At 46.7% G+C, this 26780-nt stretch overlaps 1 long non-coding RNA gene across 1 annotated transcript; it reads right to left on the bottom strand.

The window, feature by feature from the left end:
• Positions 1-455: 455 nt before the first annotated feature.
• On the bottom strand, positions 456-13635 carry LOC123802192 (uncharacterized). The gene is made up of 5 exons (XR_006782454.2): positions 13320-13635; positions 9336-9382; positions 6881-6984; positions 2815-3395; positions 456-2003 (listed from the first exon to the last, which is right to left on the bottom strand). It is a non-coding gene; the product is annotated as an uncharacterized LOC123802192 (long non-coding RNA).
• Between the last annotated feature and the right edge of the window lie 13145 nt (positions 13636-26780).

Here is a 26780-nt window from a genome sequence, read left to right as displayed (position 1 = left end):
CCTCCAAAAGTAGAAGTTCCTCCATTCAACAAAAATTTATTGAGCACTTACTACTTGCTTTAGGTGCTGGGGATATACCTAGAAACAAAACAGGATATCAAAATCCCTGCTCTTGTGGAGCTAAAATCTAGTGAGGGACAGAGAAAATAAGATAAATATTAGTATTGCCGATGGTGATAAGTGCTTCAAATATACATAAAGTAGGAAAAGAGGATAGGAAGTTGCCAGAAATAAAGGGATGGTGGTACAATTTAAAATAGTTTTATGTTGGGGTGCCTGGGTGGCTCAGTTGGTTAAGCATCTGATTTCAGCTCAGGTCATGATCTCAGGGTCCTGGGATTGAGTCCCACCTCAAGCTCCCTGCTCGGTGGAGAGTCTGCTTGTCCCTCTGCCCCTCCCCCTGCCCCCCTCTCAAATAAATAAATAAAATAAAAATAAAATACTTTTATGCCAAAGCAGATATTTTTAAAAGAGGTTTTTTTTTTAAGCAAGCTCTCGGCCCAAGGTGGGGCTTGAACCCACAACCCCAAGATCAAGAGTCACCTGTTCTACTGACTGAGCCAGCCAGGCACGGCTGAAGGTGACAGGTGAACAAAGACTTGAAGGAGGTGGAGTAGTGCACCATGCAGATATCTGGAGAATAGGAGCAGATCTAAGATATGTGGGACCTGATCTTTGCACAATTTGGAGACCCCCTTTAAGAAAAAGAATATAAAATTATCAACATCAAAGTAGGTACAAGACCGTAGAGAGACCCACGTAAACGAGGACCTGAAGCTTATGCTCCATTAGCACAGGAATAACTCCGCCTTACTCGGGGACCAGCGTCCACGCACCCGCCCGAATGGCAGGTGCAAAAGGAGGCATGAGCATGCGCAGTGAGTTAGGAACGCACGTAGAGGCCAGGGTAGCTGGAGCAGAGCCAACGACAGGAAGAGCAGTGTGGTCGGAGGGAGCTGGGGCCGGATTACCGGGGTTTGGGCTTTACTGGTTGAGATGGGACCCAGGGGAGGGTTTTGAGAAGAGGAGTAACATGACTGGTCTTCGATTTTGAAACAATTTCTCTGAGTGCTGTTTTGGATAGTATTTTGCAGTAGGTCAAAGATGAAAGCAGAGATCAATTAGGAGCCGATTAGAATAATTTAGGAGAGAGATTATGGTGGCTCAGACTGCACGTCTAGTAGCGGAGGTGTGAGAAGTGGCTGATCTTGAGCATGCTTTGAAGATAAAGTCCCCAGGATTTGCTACCAGATCAGATGGAAGGGTGACAGAGAGAGAGAGAGGTTGCCATGTCGCTCCATTAACTGAGACCAGGGGTGGGGGCGGTGTTTTGAGAGATTTTAAGTGGGACATTAGAGTTCAATTGTGAGCATGTTGATTTGAGATGCTTACACACCCAAAGGGAGAGAGAGAATCGGGACTGCAGTCTGGAAGAGATCTGGGCTGGACCTAATAACTTCCTGAATCTGGACTAGACATGAAGGGAGGTGATACGTATAAAGAAAAGAAGTGGCCCTAGATTTGAACCCTTGAGGCCGTCTGATACTTAAGAGTCAGGGAGGAAAGGAGGAACTGGCAAATGAAACAGAGAAGGAACAGGCAGGAGGCAGGAGAAGAGCCTAGAAAGAGCCATTCCCTGTAAGCCACGTGAACAAAGTATGTCAAAGAGGCTGAAGTGATCAAGCCCTTCAAAGGCCGCTGATAGGTCAAACCCGGACTGAGACCTGATTGTAACAACCTGTGGAAATCACTGGTGCTCTCGACGAGAGGAGGAGGCAGAGCCGTGTGGATCCAGACCTCAGCCGAGTGAACATCAAACCATCGTGAAACCTTCCGCCTGGTGTGTCTGGCTGTCTGCCTTTAGCCACGGTCAGCAGTTCACCGGGTCTGGGCCCTGGGACCTTCCTCCTTCCCCAGTACTTGTGGGCTGTTCTTGCATCCAGGTTCTTTCCAACCCCGAACCAACACTTCACCTACTGGAAGCGCTGGGATTCTGGAATCCCCTGTGTGGGAAAAGGAGACAGACAAAACAAGAGAGATAAAGAGAGAAAAAGAAGGAAACTTGAGACAGAATGAGTTGCGCAGTTTTAGTTTCTGATGTCAACGAGTAAACCCTGCCTTTACATTAGAGCGTCAACAAGCTCTTACAGGACTGTGTCCGTCACTGCAACTCAGTGCAAGTTGGTGGGGAAACAGCTAACACAACATTCTGTTTATCGGCTTACAAAAGGGCTTTCCTTTTCCTTCGAGTAAAAATAGGTTATCATTAACTAATGTGCCTAGTTTGCCAGGAAGGAACCTGAAAGGCCAAGAAGAGGCTGCTTGAAGGTCTATAGTATGTGTCTTTAACTTAGCACAGTTCACCTGCCAGCAATGTAACACACGTGCAGGAGGGAGCTCTCACGGGTTTAGTCTCTCTCCTCCTGACGTTTCTGCCGCTGTTGTTTACATTTTACTTTTATATGCACTATAAAGCCTACACTCCATTGTTGTTATTTTTATTCAAACAGTCCATTGTCCTTTAAAGAGATTTAGATAGGGGTGCCTGGGTGGCGTAATTGGCTGGGCATTGGACTCTTGGTTTCGGCTCAGGTCGTGGTTTCTGCGTCATGGTCTCCGGTCTTTGGTCTCGGTCGTGGGATCGAGCCCCCAGGTCGGGCTCTGTGCCAGTGTGGAGTCTGCTTGGGTTTCTGTCTCCGTCTCTCTCTGTTCCTCCCCACCCACGTGTGCACACTTGTGCCCTCTCTCTCTAATAAATAAATCTTTTAAAAAATAGAGATTTAGATAATAAGAAAAAATATTTTATATATTTACCCACACGGTTGCTCTTCCTTCTCTGTGGAGTTCCATAGTTCCATCTGGTGTCACTGACCTTCTGCCTAAGGGACCTCTTTTAACCTTCGCTGTAGTGCAGGTCTGCTAGTGATGAATCCCTTCCGCTTTTGTGTGTCGGAAAAAAAAGCCTTTATTTCACCTTTGTTTAAGACGGATAGTTGGGCGAGTTACGGAATTTGGTTAGCGGGTTTGATTTTGTTTTCATGCAAGACCATAAAGAGGCTCCACACTGCTTTCGTGCCTGCTTTTTTTCCCAATAGGAAATCGGCTGTCCTCCTTGTCTTTGCTCCTTTATACTAATTCCTTCGGCTGCTTTTAAGGTGTTCTGTTTATCACTGATTTTGAACAATCTGACTCCGATGTTCCTCAGTGCAGTTTTCTTCATGTTTCTTCTGCTTGGCGTTTACTGAGCTTCTTGAATCTGTGAGTTTGTCGTCTTTATCAAATTTGGGAAAATGTCGGCTCTTGTTTCTTCAAATATTTGTTTTCTGTTTTGCCTTTCTTCTCTCTCTGAAGCTGATCTTTCACTGGCTTAGGAGGCAACATATATCCAAAATGTTCTGGGGGGAAAAAAGCATAGGTAGTTTTATAAAGGGAAAAAAAAAAGATCTCAGGCCTGGGACCCAACCAAGGGTGTTCCTGGGGGGCCGCAGCAACGGGAGGGGACCCAGGGGAGGTGCCTCTCACGGCCCTACTGCGTGTGCTGACCACCCAGCCCTCTGGCTGCCAACGTCAAGAGTAGCACCACAGTGCCCAGTGCCCCCCAGGCCCATAGTGACCCTACAGCAGATTATGTGTTGGGGCCTTTCTTCCTCATCGCCTGAGTCAGGGGTGTGGTGGCTGTGGTAATGCACGTCCAAAATCAAAAGCAGGTGGACCAGCGTCACCATCACCTACTCCCCGTGGATAGCTACAGCTGCTGAGGAGCTACTCGAGGCTGAGCAAGAGACATTCCCTGATGTAGAACACCGCCCCCCACCGCCAAGATGCCAACATGGCTGGCAAAGCGGCTGCCAGCACAAGTGGACGCCATCGCGGGAGGTCAAGACATGACCTGACCCCTTTGGCCTGATCTTCAGAGCCGCAGAGTCCTGGTGTGCCCAGGGCCCTACCCTCTGCTTTCTCCCCTCCGGCTTGTACTCCCTCAGCTCTCCCCGTTGGGTACTGGGTCTCCCTCCACCCACCCATTCCCAGCGGCACCCATTTCCTGGGTGCCTGCAGAGAAGCCAGCCCCCACCAGCACCTCACTCCCCACGAGGTCTGCCGTCCTTGGTGGGCTCGGAGCCTACCCCCCAGTCCCAGGCGCTAATGGGAACTTTGTCCTTCTGGGGTGAAAGGGTGGCTAGGAGGCAGAGCTTGGCCCTCTGGGCGGGCACCACCTTTCTTTAACCCCCCCCCGTGGTTTCCATGGTGACGGGACCTGCCCCATAGTAGTCAGTAGGTATACTTTGTAAATAAAGTGTTTTGTGGCCAAAAAAAAAATGTTTCAGAGTGAGATGGCTTTTAGAAAAACATATAAATAGCATGTAAACAATAGCCATTAAAAAGACAGAGAAAAAGCAAACTTAAAAAAGAAGAAAAATGATAGATAAATAAATATGAAAGAAGAAAATGTTTAAACACGGCAAAAAAAACCCTAAAAATTAAAAGATGAATGACAAAAAGAAGGGAGAACACATGTGCAGCACATACAGTAAGGGGTTAATTAGCTTAGTACACAAGAAAGCATTTACAAATAATAAAATTAAGAAAGAAAGGGAGAAAGAAGTAAAGAAAGAAGCAAAGGAACAAAGGATATAAAAAAGTCATGCACAGCAAAATTAGTAAATGATTAAGAAACTTGTAAATGTGTTCAACTAATTTTAAAGACATGCCCACCACAGTCACATGTATCATTTTTTACCAACAGATTGGCAGAGATTAAAAACTTGGAAATGGGGGGCGCCTGGGTGGCACAGCGGTTAAGCGTCTGCCTTTGGCTCAGGGTGTGATCCTGGCGTTGTGGGATCGAGCCCCACATCAGGCTCCTCTGCTGTGAGCCTGCTTCTTCCTCTCCCACTCCCCCTGCTTGTGTTCCCTCTCTCGCTGGCTATCTCTATCTCTGTCAAATAAATAAAAACTTGGAAATGACCCACCATTAATGTTTGCAGGGTTAAAGGCACAATACAAATGCACACCCACATACCACATAAATACGTAAGACTACAAACCAAGGAAACTCTTAAATAAAATACATTATTTTCTCTTCCCTTAATGAATATATCTCAATCACAATCTAAAAGGCCAGGTTCAAGTTTAGAGTTGTCATAATCCTCAGACCTAGACTTCTGCCCCAGACACAGCTCTCAGGCCCTAGTCCTTTTCCCACCCCAGGTCCATTGTCCACATGTGGCCTTAGACCTATGTGTGTACCGCCCAGCCCACACATCCAAGCCCCTCTACACTCCATATATGAATACCCCTTGGCCACCTTAGGGTCTGGGATGAGTGGACCAGCAGTATACATTCTGGAAGATGGATCTGGAAAGAGCTTATACAGACCCTAGAAGGGCTTAGGTCTCTTCAAGAAAGAAATTCCGGGGTCTCAGATACACAGAGCATGGTTAATATGGGGAGGGGTGCAGGCTCTAGATGGGCATATCTCCTTGACCCGATAGGACACATGCCCTACAGGAAGGGCACAGCCAGAAGAGAGCCATACAGCTTAGACATTGCAGGAACGCCCCTGGCGCTCACGCAGGGAGGTACTAGATGAAGGGAAGTAGGCAGGTTCATACACTAGTTGTTTCAAGTAAATCTGGGGCAAGGGGAGAGCCATTTGGCAATATCTTCCAGAATTCAACCTGGCAGTTCCACTTCTAGAAATGTGTCATCTAGATTTATTTGTAGAAGTGCCTGGTGGTGTATGCATTATTATATTCACTGTAACACTATAAAATAAAAAAGCTGCAAACAATGTATCAACCTCATGGTAAATAGGTAACTGAATTATGGTGCACTCATGCACTGAAATATATTTTGCAGCCATTAAATAGGATAGGCTGGTGTGAAAAGAGCTTCAGTATCTATTTTTAAGTGAGAAAGCAAATTAAGTCTCTGATGTGTAGTATGACCAACTATGTGTGTGTGTGTGTGTGTGTGTGTGTGTGTGTGTATTATGCTTATATTTGCTAAAAATTTGTCTAGAAGGAATAACAAGAAACTGTGAAGTTTCTACCTCTGCTTAGTAAGAGCACGGATTGATGGGGGCAGTTTTTACTTTACACCTCTGTCCACATTTGTTGTCATAGCAGTAAATACTTTCATAATTAAAACAATACCCAAAAAAGCACTGAAGAGAATTTTTCAGGCTCATCCGATAACAACCCAGTCTCAATCAGTGACAGCAACTGAGAACCTACCAAGGGGGGCAGTGTGCTAGGCATGGGGTGACACAACCCTGAGTCCGACCGGCTCCTTTTCAGTTCAGTGGGATTCTGTTCAGCCGTTTGAGGCCAGTTATTTCTCCTCTTTCATTTCCAAGGTGGCAGGAAACCCAGGAGAAACGACGTCACCCTCTGAAGTGTTTTCTTCTTGAATTTCCCTAGCGGGCTGCCCGCGTGGACAAGGGGTCAGCGGCCCTGGTTCCCACACAGCTGGCACAGGGCCCCTCAGGGAGGAGCTCCGGCCCTGACCTGGCCTAGGGTCACCAGTGTGGGCAGTGGATCAGAGGATTTTTCGTTCAAGAGAAAAACAACTCAAAGTCAACCCTTCCCGGCAGTGGGTAAATATCAACATCTCCGATCCTGAGAGGGGCCCAAGGAGAGGATCTCTACCCAGTCGTGAGGTCCTCCGTGGCTAGTTCTTGATCACTGGTCTGGGAGCTCCTGAACCTCAGGGACCACACTGGATTCATCGCTGCACCCCCGGGGCTTGGCACAGCCCCTGACCCACAGGGGATGCTGCACAGATGGTTGCTGAACTGGCGTCAGGGCCTGCCCCCCCCCCTCCTCTGCAAAGACTTCACTGTTCCTGGCCGTCATTCCTTTGGATCTGGAACACTCACCTGCCTAAGTTGGTCCCTCCCTGGCAGAATCTGCGATATGCCTCCATGAAAACTCACCAAATGAGAACTCTTGAGGACTTGCTTGCTTTTACTACTGAGAGCTTCTAGAAAAGTTAGAAAATAAAGATTACTAGTCAAATAAGACCAAAATTATATATCTCTCCACCCTCTTGCTCCAATGGAACCCCCCGTGGAAGCTACCCCCTGGTGGATCTTTTTGGCCTCCCATTATATGTTGATTCCAGCGCGCCCCACTTCCTCGGCCTTCTTACCCCTTCACAGCCAACTGCCAAGGCAACCCAGGCTTTTCCACTTCAGCACTCAGCACAGGCTTCTAGGAGGCACCCTAGAGTTGCCTCAACCGCTGGGGTCCTTGCCAGGGTCTGAAATCCATCATCCTGAGAAGGTGCCCCCAAGTCGGCTCTTGCTTAGCCAGACTTCTATCCCAGCCCCAGGATCGAGTAGAGGTTGCCTGGGCAACCAGCCTTGCAGAAGAGGCTCCAGTCTGTTTGTTAATGAGCTGCCTTGTATTGCCTTTACCTCCTCACTTGCTTTTTCCCCTTACTCTTACTTTCCCGAGACCCATCTCTCCCCCCAGTAAAGATTTAGCATGCAAGCTTTGCCTCAGGCTCCATGTTCAGGGGAAACTGGGCTAAGGCAGGGATCTTGATTTAACCTGCTCTGAGATGGGGAGAGGCTTTCTTCCCAGCCTTTGGGCTGGGGAGTGCCCAGAGTAAGTCTTTCCAGCCTCGGGCTGGAAAGGGAAAACTCAGCTTTTAGAGAAAGAGGGAAAAGGTTAGGAAGGGTAACATAAAGCCTAAATAGACATTTAACAGGTTCAAAATAGAGTCCCTCCCTGAAATGACGCAGCATTTTTTTTTTTCATTGAAAACCACTTGGGTATAGTGCTTCGCTGAGGCACCCCCAGGCAGCAGAGGGGAGTAAAGGAGAAGGGCCAGAGTATCCCATACACCGGCTTGGCTCACAACCTATAGATAGTGTATTTCTGCTGTTGTCATGGTCCATGATGCCCCAGATCCTGCCAAGAGTATGGTGAACTAGGAAGTGAGGAGGAAGTAGGGGAACCTATTTCAGAATTTTTAAAAAGGCTTTAGTGCTTGGAAGAGCTGCATGGCAAGAAAGCAGGGGGATGGAGTGCTCATTAGGCAAAAGCTGGTGATACCACACCCAAGTTCCTTGAGACTTCAAAATCACAGGCTTGCTTGTACATCTGTGTTCGACCCAAGACCTCTTCCAAGAATGGCTTTGTAGTCAGTAGGAAAGGAGAGGCCTTGTAAAGGAGACAAGAACTCAGCATGTCCTGCAGGGGAGAGAAAGATCTGGTGGTCTTAAGTCGGCAAACTTTAAAATGACTGTTTTGAAGAGGCCATGGTGATAAACTTTTGAAAGAGGTCACCACATTTGTCTGGTAAAACATTGAATTTATCCTCTGGAGCCTCGACTTCTCTTTGACGACTGTCTGGAAGCAGTCTCATTATGGAGAGGCTCATTTGTTCATCATATCCAACCAAAAGTGACCAGGAAGTTCAAAGTCAAATCGTAGGTGTAGCTTTGTATCTCATTATTGAATAATAAAACCAATGATTTCTTCTGGGACGTCAAGTCAGTATTTGATAAAGACACAAGATCCAAAGGGAAATCAGGGGTCATGAGCAAAAGAAGTTCAGATTAAATTTTCACTTAGTGCAAGATGCTCCTGATTGTACTTCATGGTCCTCAAAAGCCAGAAGAAGGAAGAAAATATAAGCTAAGACAAATGAGAAGGGACCATGCCCATGCCTGGTATTCCTGAAAAAAGGCAGGAAAATGACAGTTGCCGGAGGAAGTGAATGCTGGAAAGATGGTTCTCAATCCTGGCTGCACACTGGAAAGGCCCAGGGAGCTTGAAAAAAAATGCCGATGCTGGTTACCACTCCAGAGATTCTGATTTAATTGGTCTAGCAGAAGTCCTGGTCGTTAGACATTTTAAAAGCTCCCCAGGTGAGGGGCGCCTGAGTGGCTCAGTTGGTTGACCTCAGCTCAGGTCTTGATCTCAGGGTTGTGAGTTTAAGCCCCATGTTGGTCTCCATGCTGTGTGTGGAGCCTACTTCAACAACAACAATAAATAGACGCTCCCCAGGTGATTCTAATGTGCAGCTCAAGGCTAAGAACCCTATGCTAGTGGAAAGATACTTCTGTTCTTGATTCTCTTTGTCTCCAGTTGTTACTTTTCTCCTCATTATATCTTTCCCCCCTCACTATTGGCCAAGGCAGCTCGCTCCAGAGCTCAGGTGGGTTGTGCTGATGGGTCAAGTCCAGGAGTGGAAGCCAGCTCTCAGGGCGCGCTCTCCTTTTCACCTGTATAGGAATTCAGCCCTGGCCTCCCGAGCCCCAGCTTCTCCTTTGTCATGCTGAATAGAATAAACCCCCACTCTCCTGGCAGCTCCTTACGTACAAAATCATGCTTGGGGAAGAGTGCCTTGGGTCGTCCAGAAGGTTCCACTGGAAAGAAAGACAGAAAAGGGCAGTTTGAGAATTGCATGCAGCCAGAATTCTCATTTCCTTTTTAGTTTACATCTCGGTCAAGAAAAGCCCTCAGCAGGGAGGGTTGAGGGCTCTTTCCCCATTGACAAGTCTGCACCCACAACACTGGTCTGTGGCAAGGGCAGGCTGAGCAGCTGAAACCATTAGGCTCATTATGCTTCAAAAAGCGAATCAGCATTCTTTCAGGCTCAGATAAACTATTTCTACGGAGACCCATTTGGAAATATGAAAGCTCTTTGTAGAAAGGAATAGCAGCTTCTACAGAGTTCTACATTCTGGATTGCTATGGCTTTTGCTTCCTGGAGAACTGATTACCTTAAAAAAAATGGATGGGATCCTTTTTAGTTTATTCGAACTGAAAATGAGGCATAGACCTCAGAGGCTGAAGAGATAAATGCTTTTTCTTTAAAACAAAACTAATTTGGGCCATTGGATCGTAGTGCTCTTGAATGTGGTGCATGTGAAGTGCTGGGAAAGGCAGTTTTTCCTACCCAGGGGTGGTTTTGGCTAGGTAAGCCATCACACAAAGGCCATGTTACCTCTCCCTTTTTGAGCAAGTCCCCGATGATGGTCACCCCTAAAAAGGCAATGGTTATTGGGAGCTTGGAAAGGACTGCCCACCGAGGGGGTGGAGGGAGCAGCAAGGGGGAGGGCTGCTGTGGGTCTGCTTCTCTCTTTGAAGCCGCACAGGCCTTAAGAACAGTCTGGAGCGGTGGTTCTCACACCTGGGCGTGCACCAGAATCAGCCCTTATCTGATTCGGCGGGTTTGGGGCGGGGCCTGAGAATCTGCATACCTAACACGTTTCTGGGTAACGCTGATGCTGTTGGGCTAGTTTCTGGGTAATGCTGATGCTGCTGGGCTAAGGCAGGGATCTTGATCTCCAATGGCACACTTGGAGAGCCCCTGGCCTGGAGAAGGGAAACTGAAAAGAAGGTCGTACTACGATGCTGGAAAACCCCACTGCTGGCGCCAGCTCCCCTCCCGCAAGGGCTCTGTCACGGGAGGCCAGAAGGAGAACAGGCTCTTAACTGACAAAAAACAGACGCCTTGTTCTTTTTAGGCAGAAGTAATTCAAACAGCACCAGATACTTTTTATTTTGCTAAAAGAAAATCATGTTAGTAGCATCTTTTATGGTGATGACTCAAAACATCATTTCTAGCCTCTGCTTTTGGGCCACTACACCCACCATGGTCCAAGGCCTCAGAACGCCTTTCTGATTCTCCCCCACCCACCCCACAGCGCCTCCTGCTGGTGGCCTGACAGAATCTCAGTAGCATTTAGAGTTAAACAGAAGGCTTAGCCCAAATTTACCACTAACTAGCTGCATCTCTTCCTCCCTCTCTGGCCCTTGGCTTCCCTATCAATAAAAGGAGGATTTTGGACAAGATAATGAGAGTGAAAATGATATAAGTTTTGATTTTTATAGTTTCCTTGGCCCTTGTACACCTATTATCTTCATTAATCCTTGTGAAATGATTTTTATTCCCTCCTCCTTTTTCACAGAGAAAGAGAATTGAAAAACCACAGTGACTTTGAGGACCCATATAAAACATAGCCACATTGAAACTGTGGCAAAGACTCCCACGGAAGACATGGTCCCTTATGTCACTCAGTGTCCCTTGTATAATAATTTATGTTTAAAATTCCTCCTAAAGTTTAGTGCCAATAAACATGTCCCTTCGGAAGACATACCATACATCATTTTACAAGACAGAATCAACTTCCTAGCCCTTCATGTTTTTCTTTTGTTCCAGCTGCCAAGAAGCTGAGAGCTAATTACGCCAAGATTGTAATAACCAATTTAAATCTCAAATTCAGGGTAACCTTATCTCTCACATCCTCTATATCCTCATGCCTTAATGTTTTCTTACAGAGATGACCTGTGATTAGGGTGACAGTGTAATTTACCATCTAAATGGGACCCTTTTCAGAGTGAAAGGGAACAATGTTAATAATTATGCCAGGGAGACAGATATAAACCATGTCAGTCCCAGGCAAACTGGGAGAGCTGGTCACCCTACTTATTATTAAAAACAGAATGGGCAAAAATTATACACAAAGAGCACTCAATTTGACCTTTTTAGTGCAGGAGTTTTGGGTCTCATTAAACTCAGTAAAGTCACACACTGCTAAAGATAGATTAGAATTCATAGGAAACAACAGCAAGAAAAAAAAAAAAAGGCTCTGAATGTATTTCAGACTAAGGAGGGAACCGGTGTAGTGCTGAGAGCCTTCTCCCTTCAAGCATGCTTATACCACTTCATTTCCTGAAGCTTCTGCCTCCTAGGCACATGGAAATCATGTCCCATGTCAGGGGGTAGCTCTCAAATTCCCTGGAGGAGGGGGCTGAGGCAAGGCAATCTGTTTAGAAGGGAAGGGAGGCTTTAATCTGAATTGCATAGCTCTTTACTGAAGATGGGACAAATTGTGGATTGTCCATCTCAAAGAATGGGGTGGGGTTGACAGAGATGGTGGGATGAAAAAGTCACAGTCACCAGGCAGTCCTGCTGTGTCGCAGGGCTTGCCACCCAACACTGGCCCGCTCACGCATTGATAAGCCCCCACCCACCCCGGGGCTGAAGACAGGACTGACTGATGGGTCATTGCGGGTCCACGGAGGCACAGATGGAGACCACCCGAGGGTTGGTGCTCTCAAGAGGCAACCAGGTGCCCTCGTTCCTACCCAGAAACACGACCTGATGCCTTTCCCACCTTCCCCTTCTTCAATCACAGAGGCTGGGAGCTTGTTGCCTCCAGAGGAGTCAGGGGTGAGCGACGCGCTGCTCCAATACCTGAGTCTCGGGTGTCACAAGACAAGAGAATCAGAGATGGATGTGCTCGTGTCCAAGAGCAGGCCTGACAAGCCAGCTGAGCAAGGTCCAGCTTCCTGGAGCTCCCGAGTCCACGGTGCCCGCCCTCCCCACCTCTCTCAGCCGCACCCACTCAAGCTCCTGCCCCCCAGATCCCAGGGGGCCTCACCCAGGCTGGAGGAAGCCGCGGCGTCTCTTCCAAGAACGACCACTAGAGGTCACTCTTCTCCAACATCAGACAAGGTGCCGCTCTGGCTTAAGTTGCTCTGGGGGGCGGGCCGCCTAGCCCGTATGGGAGGTGCAGCCCCTGGGGGGCCTCCCTCGTCCCAGGCGGGAAGGCCCCGCTTCGGGACCAAGCAAGCTCTGAGGTTGGCCCCAGGTTGCAGAGGAGAGGCAGCGCTGTGCTGGATGCAGGGGTGAGATGCGGGTGGATGGGGGGAACGGCCCATCTTCAGTCTTTCCCCTTGTCCAGTCCATTCCCTTGTGGTGGAGAGAATGCTGTGCTTTGTGGGGACCTGCGGGACCGCCTGGTGGCGGGCTGGGGCTCGCCAAATCGAGGTAGCAAGGCTTTCTGCAAGGGATGAAACTTCCGGGGGCAACACAAGCCCGTGCTGGCTGCAGAGCACGCGAGCTAACGTGTGTAAACTGTGGAGCGCTAGGCACGCCGAGGTACGCACGCGCATTTTTAATGGGCCTGTTACTCCCTGCAGATGCGGCCACGGTGGAAGGGAGGCTCGGGCATCCCCTAAGAGCCATGTGGGGCCAGGGCCGAGCCTGGCTTGCCTGTGGTTCCCGCTCCCTGCGCTCTCCTTTGCCAAGGGTTGTTCTCCGACGCCGGGTTTTCTCTGTGGTACCGGTGCCTTCCAAAGGACCGACAATCGTTAGTTTTCTGGTCACAACCCATTTTCCGCTGGAAGCCAGAAGGGCTTCCTCTGCATACAGATGCAAACACTGAGGTTTGAGGTGATGACCTACCTTGCAGGAGTTAAGGAAGAGATGGAGCTAGAACCCGGGCTGGCTCATCCCCAAGGCAAGCGCTCCCACTGCGCCTGGCTGCCCCTTCCCACGGGAGAGCTACTCACCGTCCTCAGCAAAAGACCGATGCTGACGGAAGACTGCTGGGCTGAACAGTTTCAAACCAGGCAAGGACTCCAAACAAAAACACACAGAAGCAAGCATGACCTCTAAGCCCCATAAGCAGTGCCTGAGCCGCTGAGGCCCTGTCAGACCAAGCAGCATCCATGAGCCAGCCCTTCCTCCCTTCCTTCCTTCCTTCCTTCCTTCCTTCCTTCCTTCCTTCCTTCCTTCCTTCCTTCCTTCCTTCTTTCTCTCTCTTTCTCTTTCCTTCTTTCAACACATGAATTGTTTTATTTTCAGGATTTTTTTTCTAACTCAACATTACCCTTTGACTTGATTTTAGACTTCAGTTCCATGGTCAAAGTATACATCCTGAAGGAATCATTAACTTTTCTTTACTTAAAACAAGAACAACAGTATTCTAGCTGATTCTTCTATTTTTTAAAGCATATTAAAAATGTGTCCCCGGGCGCCTGGGTGGCTCAGTCGGTTAAGCGTCTGCCTTTGGCTCAGGTCATGATCCCAGAATCCTGGGATCAAGTCCTGCCTCGGGCTCCCTGTTCCATGGGAAGCCTGCTTCTCCCTCTGCCTCTACCTCTCTCTCTCTCTTTCTCTCACGAATAAATAAATAAAATCTTTTAAAAAATGTATCCCCAAAGTCAAGATGCATATCACCTTCAGAAAAATGTGTATCCATCATGGATATTGCTTAATAATGGATAATATCAAACAATATCTGTGATGGATACACATCTGTGTGTCAATAATAGGAAACCTTGTCCATAATGGAATGTCTGTTTTTTAATTTAAGAAGTAACCTAAATTTACTTTAATTAATTCCATATGTAATACCCAGATATGAACCTGGGTTGTTACTTGTATAGAACCTTTTTCTAATATTTATATATATATGTAACCATAGATTCAAAGAATGTGATTCAATTATACCTTCTATTTTCTAATCTATTTTTATTATTTTTTAAAGTTTTCTTTTCTTTGTGACCCATCAGCACAACCCACCTGAGCTCTGGAGCGAGCTGCCTTGGCCAATAGTGAGGGGGGAAATATATAAAAATGAGGAGAAAAGTAACAACTGGAGACAAAGAGAATCAAGAACAGAAGTATCTTTCCACTAGCATAGGGTTCTTAGCCTTGAGCTGCACATTAGAATCACCTGGGGAGCGTCTATTTATTGTTGTTGTTGTTTTAGTAGGCTCCACACACAGCATGGAGACCAACATGGGGCTTAAACTCACAACCCTGAGATCAAGACCTGAGCTGAGGTCAACCAACTGAGCCACTCAGGCGCCCCTCACCTTCACCCATTTTCTCACCCATGTAAGCCCCCACCTCTGACAACCACCAAACTGTTCTATCTGTGAGCTTGATTTATTTTTTTAGATTCCACATATAAGACAGATCATATGGTATTTGTCTTTCTCCGTGTGACTTATTTCACTTAGAATAATGCTCTTGAGTCCCGTCCATGTTGTCTGAAATGGCAAGATTTCACTCTTTTTTATGGCTGAATAATAGTCCATTGCATATATATATATAACCTTCAGCTTATTTGGTAACCACTTCTAATAACTAAAATACTCTAACTTGGAGGGGAGGAGAGGAAGATGTCTCTTCAGATCCTCTGCCCAGTTTTTAATCAGTTGCTTTTTTTTTTTTTTTACTGTTGAGTTGTATGAGTTCTTTATGTATTTTGGACCTTAACCCGTCATTAGATATATGATTTGCAATTATTTTCTCCCTCTCAGTAAGTTGCCTTTTCATTTTGTTAATGGTTTCCTTTGCTGTGCAGAAGCTCTTTAGTTTGATATAGCCCCATTGTTAATTTTTGCTTTTGGTGCTTTTGCTTTTGGTGTCAGGTTTTTAAAAAATCATCACCAACTCCTATGTCAAAGAGCTTACTGCCTGTGTTTTCTACTAGGAGTTTTATGGCTTTGTGTCTTATGTTCAAGTCTTTCATTCATTTTAAGTGAATTTTTGTGTATAGTGGTCCAGTTTTCATTCTTTTGCATGTAGCAGTCCAGTGTTCCCGGCATCATTTATTGAAGAGACTGTCCTTTCCAAGTTGTCTATTCCTAGCTCCTTGGTCAAAAATTAATTGACTGTATATATACATGGGTTTATTTCTGGGCTCTCTATTCTGTTACACTGTTTCATGTGTTTGTTTTTATGCCAATGCCATACTGTATTATAGTGACTTAGTGAAAGAGCTTGAAATCAGGGAGTGTGATGTTTCCAGCTTTGTTCTTCTTTCTCAAGATTGCTTTGAGTGTTCAGGGTCTTTGTGGTTCTAGAAAAAAGTGTAGGATTGTTTGTTAGATTTCTGTGAAAAAAAAATGCTATTGGAATTTGATAGAGATTGCACTAAATCTGTAGATTGCTTTGGGTAGTATGGACATTTTACCAATATTAATTCCCAATCCATGAGCATGGACTATCTTCCCATTTATTTGTGTTTTCTTCGGTTTCTTTCCTTAGGGTCTTATAGTTTTCAGAGTACAGGTCTTTGACCTCTTTGGTAAATTTATTCCTAGGTACTTTACTCTTTTTGATGCAATTGTAGATGGAGTTGTTTTCTTTCTTATAGTTCATTGTTGGTATATAGAAATGCAAAGGATTTTTACGTGTTGATTTTATATCCTACAACATTACTGAATTAATTTATTCTGGGGTTTTTTTGTGGAATCTTTATGGTCTTCGGTACATAATATCATGTCATCTGCAAATAGTGAGAATTTTACCTCTTCCTTTTCAACTTAGATGCCTTTTATTTATTTTTCTGGCTAAGACTCTCAGTACTATGTTGAATAAAAGTGGCAAGAGCAGGCATCCTTGTCTTGTTCCTGACCTCAGAGAAAAAGTTTTAGCTTTCCACTGTTGAGTTGATGTTAGCTGTGGGCTTGTCATATATGGCCTTTGTTATCTTGAGATACGCTCCCTCTATACTCATTTTGTTGAGAATTCTTATCCTAAAGAGATGAGTTTTGTGGAATGCTTTTTCTGCATCTATTGAGATAAACATCTGATTTTTATCCTTCATTTTATTAATGTGGTATATCACATTGATTGCTTTGATTTGAACCTGCCTTACATTTGTGGAATAAATCCCACTTGATCATGGTATATGATCCTTTTAATATATTGTTGAATTTGGTTTGCTAATATTTTGTGGATCTTTACATAAATGTTCATCAGGGATGTTAGCATCCTTGTCTGGTTTGGTGTTAGGGTAATGTTGGCCTCATAAAATGAGTTTGGAAGAGTTCCCTCCTCTTACGTTTCCTAGAAGAAGTTGAGAAGGATTGGTATTAATTCTTTGAATGTTTGGTAGAATTCACCGGTGAAGCTGTCTGGTCTTCGGCTTTTGTTTGTTAGAAGATTTTTTTTTTTTATCACTGATTCAATTTCATTGCTAGTGATCAGTCAGTTCAGACAAATTTGTGTAAACGAGTTTGTGTAGGAGATGAATCTTTAGTTTAAACCTGCCCTAAATCTTGGTTGTCTCTCAAACCTGTGTACGCCTCTCAGCACCCTATTACATTTTTAATAGGTCCCAATAGTGAAGTATCTGCCAAGACCAGTCAGTGTCCCAAAGGGAGGATCTCAGCACGTAGCTTCAAGCTGATTGAAACTAGACCCTCAGGCAGCAGCTCTTAAAAGTGTGCAAATATACGGAGTCCTGGGGGACCACAAGCAGAAGCCAAGTAATCTGGAAATGTCCACTGGAAGGCAGTCACAAAAATCAGGGCCCCAGACAAGTGTCGAAGCTCTTGTCTGGAAGACAGCAGCGAGCTGGAGCAAGGCAGAGGGAGAATACCAAGATGGCGTCTATAGCCCGTACTCCTTGAGAGCAGCTCCGTAGGCCACTAAATATGCATCAGACCTGAACCCTATCCCTCAGTCCAAAGCTCCAGGACAGGCAAAGCGGTTCCTTCACAGAAAGACTGGGTGTGTGCCCCAGGCTGCTGTCTGTGCGGTGTCCTGTGGGTGGTAGCCTGCCAACTGTCTCTCTGATTGTCACGGTGTTGTGGAACCCAGGAATGTAAATCCCCTGGCCACTAGAGCCAGGAAATCAAGGGCCATCCCCTGGGCAGCATCCATAAAAATGGGGGAAGCAAACCTAAAAACCAAGGAAATATAAAAAACAGCTTTTAAAACTGTAGAAATATATAGAGTCCTGTAGCACCCATTAACATAAGCCCACTGGCCATCGAACCCAGGCGATGCAGAGGCATCTCCTGCCAGCAACTACAAAAATCAGCGCACAAGACAAGGGTATAAGCTCCCTTTTGGGTGAGTCTGATTCTCATGAGACCAGGGATGTAAGCCCCTTTAGCTTCCAGCGCCAGAAAATCAAGAGGCATCCCATGGGCAACAGCTGCAAACATTGGGACACCAGACACATGTAAAAAAAAAAGTCCCTTCCAGGAGATACTTGTGCTTTGGTGTGTGGTGGAGGGAGAACACAAAGAGGGCGCCCACCCCTCTCTGGCCCTAGAGAGTGTCCCAGCAGGCTCTGAGATGCTTGCCTCTCAGGCTGATTCTTTAATATAAGCAGGTAAGCATCTTCACCTTAAGTCTGGGCACTATTGATCTACTGCCTCTGAGCTGGGCCTGGAGTGGGTGAGTCTGAGTGTGCGAGCCCTTTGGGAGCCATTTCTCAGATGGATACAGTCTTGTGGGTGTCAGGACCTGAGTCCAGTTGCTTTCAAAATTAGATCCCATCTCTCAGGTGCAGGTCTTAAAATTTAGGGTGCCTGATGTGGGGTTCAATCCCTTTACTCCTCGTGGAGAAGCTTTGGGTGTTGAGTTCCCTTCCAGTTGTGAGTCACGTGCCACTGGTGGGGTTTATGGTGAGATTGTGTCCCAGCCTCCTACCTACTTCAGTGTGCATTGCCCTGGGGGTGCTAACCTGCCAAGACCTCATTTGCTGATGTATAGTGACCACTCAGCCAGCCTTTAGATTTTTCTTTAAGAGGAGATTGTTCCATATGTAGCTGTAAATTCACTGTGTCCATGGGAGGAGGTGAGTTCAGGATTTCCTCACACCACCATCTTGAAAGGTTCAACCTGCACCCACCCTCCAAGCTTTTCTTCGTCCAGACAAAATGGCAGATCTTAGCCAGAGCTGGTTACACACCAGCCGTGCTCCATGTGCCCCAAGTGAAGCGCAGCTATCTGCGTCTTCAGTTGGAGAACAGATAGGAGATGGTTCCACAGAAAGCCCAAGGTAGCCTGGCAGGCCCGTAAATATACTGTCAGCCCTCCTCTTCCCAGTGGAAGGAAGAGCACCTTCCGTTGTCCAACTTAAGTGACTGGAGGTCCACCCTCAGCAGCTGTCCGGGCCAGGCATCCTCGGGGGCTACCAGCCAGGCTCATGCTGTTGACACAGCGCGGACCCTGGTAATGGCAGAACCGAAGTGTCTAATGTGAATGTTGAATTTACTTACCCAGCTGAGCACTAGCTTGCTGTGCGGCTCGAGTAGGAGCTTCTTGAGGACAGGGACCATAGCGATTCATCTAGATCTATTTCCCTCCACAAAACCAGATGCTAGACCTACAACGAGTGCCTCCGAGAGTACTCAGCCAATCCACCCGGCTTCTGAACCTCACCGCTGACTTGAATTCGGCCTCAGCTACTTCTCTTGGGCGAAGTTGTTTTTCCAGAACACAGGGAGGACCCTCGGATATAACAAGTCAACATTTTGAAACACCATTTAAAGGCATCTGTTTAATTATTTTTTTTTTTTTAAAGATTTTATTTATTTATTCGACAGAGATAGAGACAGCCAGCGAGAGAGGGAACACAAGCAGGGGGAGTGGGAGAGGAAGAAGCAGGCTCACAGCAGAGGAGCCTGATGTGGGGCTCGATCCCACAACGCCGGGATCATGCCCTGAGCCGAAGGCAGACACTTAACCGCTGTGCCACCCAGGCGCCCCTGTTTAATTATTTTTAATTAACTCCTGAAGAAAGGACTTTGCACGAGCAGTGCCCAGTGTCTACCAAGAGTGTATGTTGTGATCATATTTCTTCTTTGTTTCTCTCTCAAGAACCAGCATTTTTGCCCCAGAGAGTGCCTTCCTCAACGTAGTTCACCGCCCTTGAAAAGCCAGTTTGTGCCAGAAAGGAAGGTAAGCCCTGCAAACAGGCTCCTGTTCAACTCCTCTTGACCTTGAAGATCTTCTTTAAAATATGAGGGAATGAGACAAATATTCCTGAGGGTTTTATATCTTTTTCTTGCTAGTGGAGAAAAAGGAAGATTCCTTCTATTGCCAAGGTGTCCCCAAACCCCAGCCTGCGGCCACAAAGAAAATTAACATAAAATCATATTTTAATTTTCCATCACCCCATAGCCACCTGATTTAGGACCTCAGTCCACCACACCGGCGGCTCCTGCCACCACCACTTATTTCTGGGAGGCCCCCAGCCAGCTTAGACATGCTCAGCGTCCTCTCCCGCACAGACTTTTCTCCAGCCACCATTCACACGCTGCCAGCAAAACCCCCTCGCGAAGCCACGTCAGCTGGTGTCCTCCCCGTACCCCCAAAGTGGCCAGACTGTCAAGGTACCGGTGTGTTTGGGGTCCCTCCCCCCTCCCAGCTGCCAGCACATCAGAGGTTCAGACCGAAGCCAGGCCAGGCTGGGCCTGACCACACTGCTCTTCGTCTTTGCCTGTCTTTCTCCTCCACCGCCCCCCCATCCCAACCCCCGCAAACCTGCTTTCTCAGGCCCCTTTAGCACTCAGTCATTCATCTGTTCGTCACACCAGCCCCGCCGAGGGGAGAAATATTCAACAGGCACCACCACTCTAACTCAGTTCTCCTGCCACATCAGCATAACCCCCCAGTGGCCCCTTGCCCTGGACTGCACCTGGAAAAAAGATGTTAAAAAGTTGACTTTTGCAACCCCAGCTTCTTATGGGCAAGGGCAAAAGGACTTTGAAAGAAATTGCTGTATGTACTTTCATTCCTGAAGTATTTCTACTTCTGTTACTAAATTTAAACATTATTCAATATAACACCTCCCAATAGAGAATGTTAATCAATGCTAAGTAAGCAAAAGCTAAAAATATATCTATACGCTATAAGCTGAACTGAGTAAGATTATATTTGGGAAACCCAGAAAAGGAGTTGACTTTGGAAGAGACAGAATCTAGGGTGAATTATTTTCTTCCTTTCTTTTGCTTTCCGTTAAAGTTGATTTTTTCTTTTCTTTCTTTCTTTCTTTTTTTTCTGTTAAGATCTGTTAAGATGAGAGGACTAGTGATGGTTAAGCGGTTAACTCAGATAAATGACCCCGTACATTCTATCAGCCTGATAACCAAGCCTTGTTTCCTTACAACTGTCTTCCCCGAGAGCAGGATCCTTTTCTCAGGCCACCTTCAGTCTCCTTGACCCTTTTGACATGGACTTACAACTTGTTTGGTGCTACTTTTCAAAACTCTCATTCTGGCCACAGTTATTATTTTTAAAACACATTTATCAAGTTGAAGGTTAAATGGCAATCAAGCCTGTAAAGGATACATAGACTTGGTGCAGTTGCTGGGAGAAAAATGTGTATCTCTCTTCTGATTCTACCCCTTTCGTGCTCGAAATAGGGCTTGGGTCTCTCTGTGGGTGGCTTGTGGCAAGTACTAACCTAATCATTTTTCCGCTTCTCAGAAATCTTAATCTTTTGCCATGTACCTTTTTTTTTTTTTTAGATTTTATTTATTTATTTGAATGAGAGTGAGAGTGAGAGCACAAGCAGGGGCAGCAGAGGGAGAGGGAGAAGCAGACTCCCCACTGAGCAGGGAGCCCCATGTGGGGCTCAATCCCAGGGTCCTGGGATCGTGACCTGAGCCAAAGGCAGACATTTAAGCGACTGAGCCACCCAGGCGCCCCTTGCCATGTACCTTTCAAAGAGAGTGTTGTCCCTGGCAATGAGTTTCTCTTCCCCACCAGTAGGAAGGACGTAAGTGTCATCCCACGTGCTCGTATCAGAGTCCCCACTTCAGAGGCAAGGGGCTCCCCTGCGTGTCTCTCTGTTCTTCCTTAGTTCTCAGATCGATCAGGCCACTTTACCAAGGGAATGGAGAAGGACTTCAGGGGTGGTGACCGATGTGCCACTGGATTGGGGGCATTTGCCTGGGGGAAACACAAAGACCCCTCTCCTATTAGGGTCGTCTCCCCCAACCTTCCCTTATACCATCAAAGGGAATCATCTGGACCAGCCATTTCTGAGAATAATGTAGCAACCCTCCCCCCACCCGGATCTAGTCCCTGCCCAATAACAGAAGTAGTAATCTCTCTGTTAATTACTTGCTGCGTGCCAGGTGAGGTGCTAAATGTTGTACATACATTATTCCATTTAATCCTCATAGTGGCCCCATGAGGTGGGTACTCAATCCTGCTCCTCTCCAGAATGGCTACCCCAGTACCCAGCCCCCAACAGTTCAGGAGGTTTCCTGTAACCCACAGCCCCCACCATGCTTGGCAGTTAGTCAGCTTTGTAGCATCTGCCAGTCTCATAGGTGTAAAGTGATACCTCTTTGTTATTTTAATCTGTATTGCTCCGATGACTGGTTTAAGTTAGTGTGCCTTTTATCCGTGGGACTCTCGGTTGATTTTTTTTCCCCCTCTGGTGTATTCTCAATTGAAAATGTTTCCCAGGCCCTTTTCAGAGCTTCCCACAAGTATCATGTGGTCTTTCTGCCTTGTTTATTGTCATCACTGATGACAATCAGATGTAATCAGAGGCTAACTAATTATTTCCTCCAGTCATTGGCTTACACAGTGAGGAGTATTATAAACATACAGGTGCCTGAATTTCAGACCGAAGCTTCCATCAGCAAGACTTTTGCTACCATTGTGTTTTACGTTTAATTGCAGTAAGTAATTCAACAGCAAGGCTTTTTAATCACCATATTTGGGGCTCTGTACTCAAGAAGGGAAATCATTCCTTCCTCCTGGTGTTTGCTGCTTACTAGTAATGCTTGAAAATCATCCTTCTGTCCTTCCCCACTCAGGGAAAGAGGGCCGCGGCTGCATTAATTTTCTGTTTGAGAGTCCCAGGCGGAGTCTTGAATGTGTGAGCGATTCTGTGACGAGGGTCCGGCCCGTGCCATGGAAGAAGTTGGCTCAAAAGAAAACAAATGCTCTCTGAGTAACAAACCAAATACAAAATGATATAAACTTCCTCTAACCACGTTACGATTTCTAACAACACCACTTTGGGCTTCATACTCACACGCCAGTGCTCCCAGCACTACAGGCTGACTGCCCCAGCTCGGCAGGGTCAGGATCGAGCTACATGAACCCTCTAGGGGTGGATTCTTCTAAGGTCAGATGCGTAGTCAGATTTCCCTTTGCGGTCCCTGGACTCTGGTCACACAGTGCCAAAAACTGTTTTGCAAGTGTGGGTCGTCCGTTTCTCTGAGTCAACTGCATTTCCATCCCGGGTGTGTTCTGAGTTCTAGCTGGAACTTCACAATAGAGTTTCCTTGTCCTTCTAGTCTAGCATGATCTGCACAGGTGGCCAGATATTGCTACTAAATGAATGACATTTAGCAAGGGACAGTCTGATGCTTTAAGAAGCAAAACGTGTTCCTCTCCACACCTCCGCTATGGCTATGTTAGAGAAGAATAGGGCTGTCATGGTTTTAGAAGAACAACTCATGGGCAGCCGCCCCACTGTTTGGTCGCAGAAGGGAAGGTTGTGTCCGGGACAGTACACAGTTGTGCAGTTGGCACATTGCACGTGAAGGCCCAGGAGAGCTGGCGAATGAGGTCTGAAATCCAAGCTGTGTGTCCCATCTTAGAGATCGGACTTCTTAGAAGAGGCAGCACAAGGGGCCCCGTAAGCTACCCGAGGCCCCACAGGGTCCATGTAAGATCCAATAGGGCCAGACCCAAGACTTAGGGAAGGATGAGAACAGGCTGAGGTTGTCCTGAACTGAGACACTGTATTCTTAGTTGTACCCGGTAGAAATTGTATGCTTAGGAGGCTGCCTGACAAACTGCAGTTGAGCACCTTCAGGTCCTGGGAGGAAAGGGTTGTACCAGCAGTTCTCAGGGGAGGCAGTGGAGATTTGGCCCCTGACGGACATTTGGCAATGTCTGGAGATTTTTTGATTATCACAATTGGGGCTGCTACTGGTGGTTAGAGGCTAGAGACGCTGCGAACACCCTACAATGCACGGGGGGACATTCTCCCACAGTAGAGTTATCTGCTGCAAAATACCAGTAATGCCCCCGCTGAGAAACCCTGGGCTATATGACAGTAAGAGGCATGAGTGTCCTCCATTGATGAAAGTATGGTGATAATGTGGTTATTTTAATCTAATATTTAAGAAGAGCCAGCTGTATACTTTAGAGTGGTCCTTTAAAGTAAAGTTTCCTCCCCACCCCACCCCTCATTTCCTTGAACCTGTCTCCCTCTTGTCCAGAAGACAAGATGCTTAAAAGAAACTGCTATAATGATTGTGCAAGTTTCTGTGCACAAGTATTTGTGTGTATGAGAAACAGACTAAGAAACAGAAAAAAGCACCTAGAGAAGCAGAGAGAGATGTGCAGAGATAAACAATAAGGGAGTCAGGTAAGGGGTAGATGGAATGAGAGAGAGAAAAAAAAAAAGAGGGGTGACACCTAACTAAATCTTTCTCGAACAGATACCATCTAGAACATGCCAGTCTGGAAATTCAGTGATAATAGGTGAAGGTCCCTGTGTTCTATAAGCCCACAATCTCCAAGAGACAGAGGCAACCAGCTGTCATACCTGTGGAAAGTGGAAAGCTCGCCATAAAATCATAAAGCTGAGGGAAGGCAGAGGAGAGGCTGACATTCTGCTGGGCGGGGGGGATGCGGGGGAGTCTGTCGGGGGGGTGACCTTTGAGGTGAACCGGGAAGAAGTATTTTGTCAGGTGAGCAGAATGGGAAGTGAGGAATCTTGGGAAGTGGGTTTGGGGAACAGAAGAGGGTCGGGCGGACTCAAACGGTGGAGGGGTAGAAGTGAGGAATAAAGTTGAAAAGAGCAGCTGTGACCTCCCCCCCATCATCCCCCAGAGCAGGGTCAGACCTTGATTCTGTGCTTGAAGTTTTCCACGGGGAGGATCCCAGAGTTTCTTGGGCAATATTTCCTCATCTCTTTCAACTTTTACTCAAGTGCTACTTTATCAGTGAGGTCTACCCTGAAACATTTCAGCCCACCTTCCTGATATTCACAACCCCCTCATCTATCATTTTCTGTAGTACTTATTATTGAGGAACATACTATATAATTATTAATTTCATGTTTGTATTCCTTGACTAGAATATAGGCTTCATGAGAGCAGGGATTTTCTTTTGTTTACTAATGTACCTAGAACAGTGCTATGTGACTATTAAGTGCTCAATAAATATTTGTTGAATGAATGAATGATGAATTAGCATGGGGATTGGAGGCATATGGCCCCTTCCCAGAACTTTACACTTCTGACGGCTGCTCCTGGGGGTGTAATAGTCTTCTCGTGTTGCATGACAAATTACCACAAACGTAGGGATTTGAAACCACACGCCTGTCTTATCTCACAGTCTCTGTGGGTCAGCCAACCGGGCACAGCCTAACTGGGTCTCCTGTTCAGGGGCTCACAAGGCTGCAATCTGAGTGGCTCAAAGTGGCTTTCCTGGGGAAAGGGCTGCTTCCAAGCTCCCTGATTGTTAGCAGAGCTCAGTTCCTGTGGCTGTGTGACTGAGGGCTTCAGTTTCCTGCTGGCTGTTGGCTGGGGGCTACCCTCAGCCCCTGGAGCCCACCTGCAGTTCCTTGCCATGTGTGGTTCCCCGACATGGCCACTTGCTTCCTCAGAGCCAGCCGGGGAGACAGAGACTCTAGCAAGATGGGCGCTACAATTTTATGTAACATAGTAATGTCATCACATACATGGAATCACCCACATCCTGTCTTCTTTGCCATTTTCTGATTAGAAGCAAGTCACAGGTCCCACCCACACTCGATCACACAAGGACGTGAACACCAGGAGGTGGGATCATAGGGGCCATTTGAAGAGAGAGTCCACCACAGGAGGTGACAGCTGGAGGGGATGCTTCTCCTTTGAACACAGTCCCTCGGTTTTATGCACAATCGACCTCTGCGCCACATTAGAGTTATTTATGTACGTGTCTGCCTCTCCCACAAGGTTGGGGCCAGGAGCTGTTCTTGTTCATCTTGAGAGTCAGTTTCTAAGACAGAGCCTGGCACATAAGTCATCAGTTCTGGATGAATGGATGGAAGGATGGATGGGTGGATGGATGGATGGGTGGATGGCTGGGTGGGTGGGTGGATGGATGGATAAATGGAAAGAAGGCAGAAAAGAAGGAAATGTGGTAACAAAACAAGGATGAAGGCAAAGCACCTGGACAGAAGGAGTGTGACCCTCACCTGACAGAGGGGCCACCCAGTGTGCAGTAAGATGTAAGCACTAAGTTATGGATCTGCTCACAGTCCCAGCCTTGTTCCTGCAGCTGCCCCTTGGAGTCTCTCAGGGCTGCCAAGAGACCAGAGGCAGGCAGTTCCTCTGTCCCAGATCTTCTGTTTTCTCCTCAGGAAATAGGAGTGCAAAAAATCATGAGGGATGTCCAAATGTTCCATGTATGAAGGCACCAATGAAATCCTGCAGTTCTTTGTGACTTGGGCAGGTCTGGAGATAATTTCCGAAGAAATAAGCTGAGAGAAGAAAGCATTCCTTTGTAATAATCTCCAAGGCTCTAGGCAAAGGCTTTTGATAACCAAGTGTTTTGTGCAATAAACGCTGGGTTTTGACCTGAACTTCTTTGAGCTCTTGGTACAGTGTGGAAGAGTGAATCCAGGCTGTTCCAGGCCTTGGCCTCTGAGGCCAAGAAGGAAGCCGGGTCACGGACACTCCGAGTGCGGGAGGTAGGATCTCAGGCTGTCCTTTCTCTGTGGGCACTGTGGGAAGGCAACAGTTGGGCAGAGTTTACTGATGATGCTGAGTGTGTTTTCCACCCAGTAATGCCTCCTGGGCAGAAAGATTCTGACATTGTTTTCTGGCTCGCTGCTTTAGGCGGGGTGACCTTGGGTTAAACCTTTACATATGCATCATTCCCCCCCTTTTTCTTGGATTTTTATGATTTATTTTGCTCACCTGTTCCATGACAGGTAATTTGCTTTATGTCAGATGAAGGCCATTAGTAGTCAAGGTGAGTGAATTGTGACAAGGTCACACTGGGAGACCATATTTATGTCTTTTTTAATTAGGGCTGGACTATAAGCCTGAGGAACACTATTGTTTTTAACAGTGACAACTGAGCTTTTGCATGGGTCCCTGTTTGTAAAAACCTTTGTCTTTTGTGAATCTGTAAAATGTTTGGTGCTTAGTTTCCTGAGGGGTAGATGAGGTACGGAATCTCTGGACACTCTGCCCGTGAAGAGAATGTCAGATTCCAGGGTAAGTTAGTAACTTTCAAATAGAAAT

Source organism: Ursus americanus, chromosome 4, assembly GCF_024610735.1.
Source record: "Ursus americanus isolate L20-20 chromosome 4, mUrsAme1.1.p, whole genome shotgun sequence".
NCBI classification, from domain to species: domain Eukaryota; kingdom Metazoa; phylum Chordata; class Mammalia; order Carnivora; family Ursidae; genus Ursus; species Ursus americanus.
Note: the sequence above shows the minus strand (reverse complement) of the source record. Positions and strands in the feature narration are given on the sequence as shown.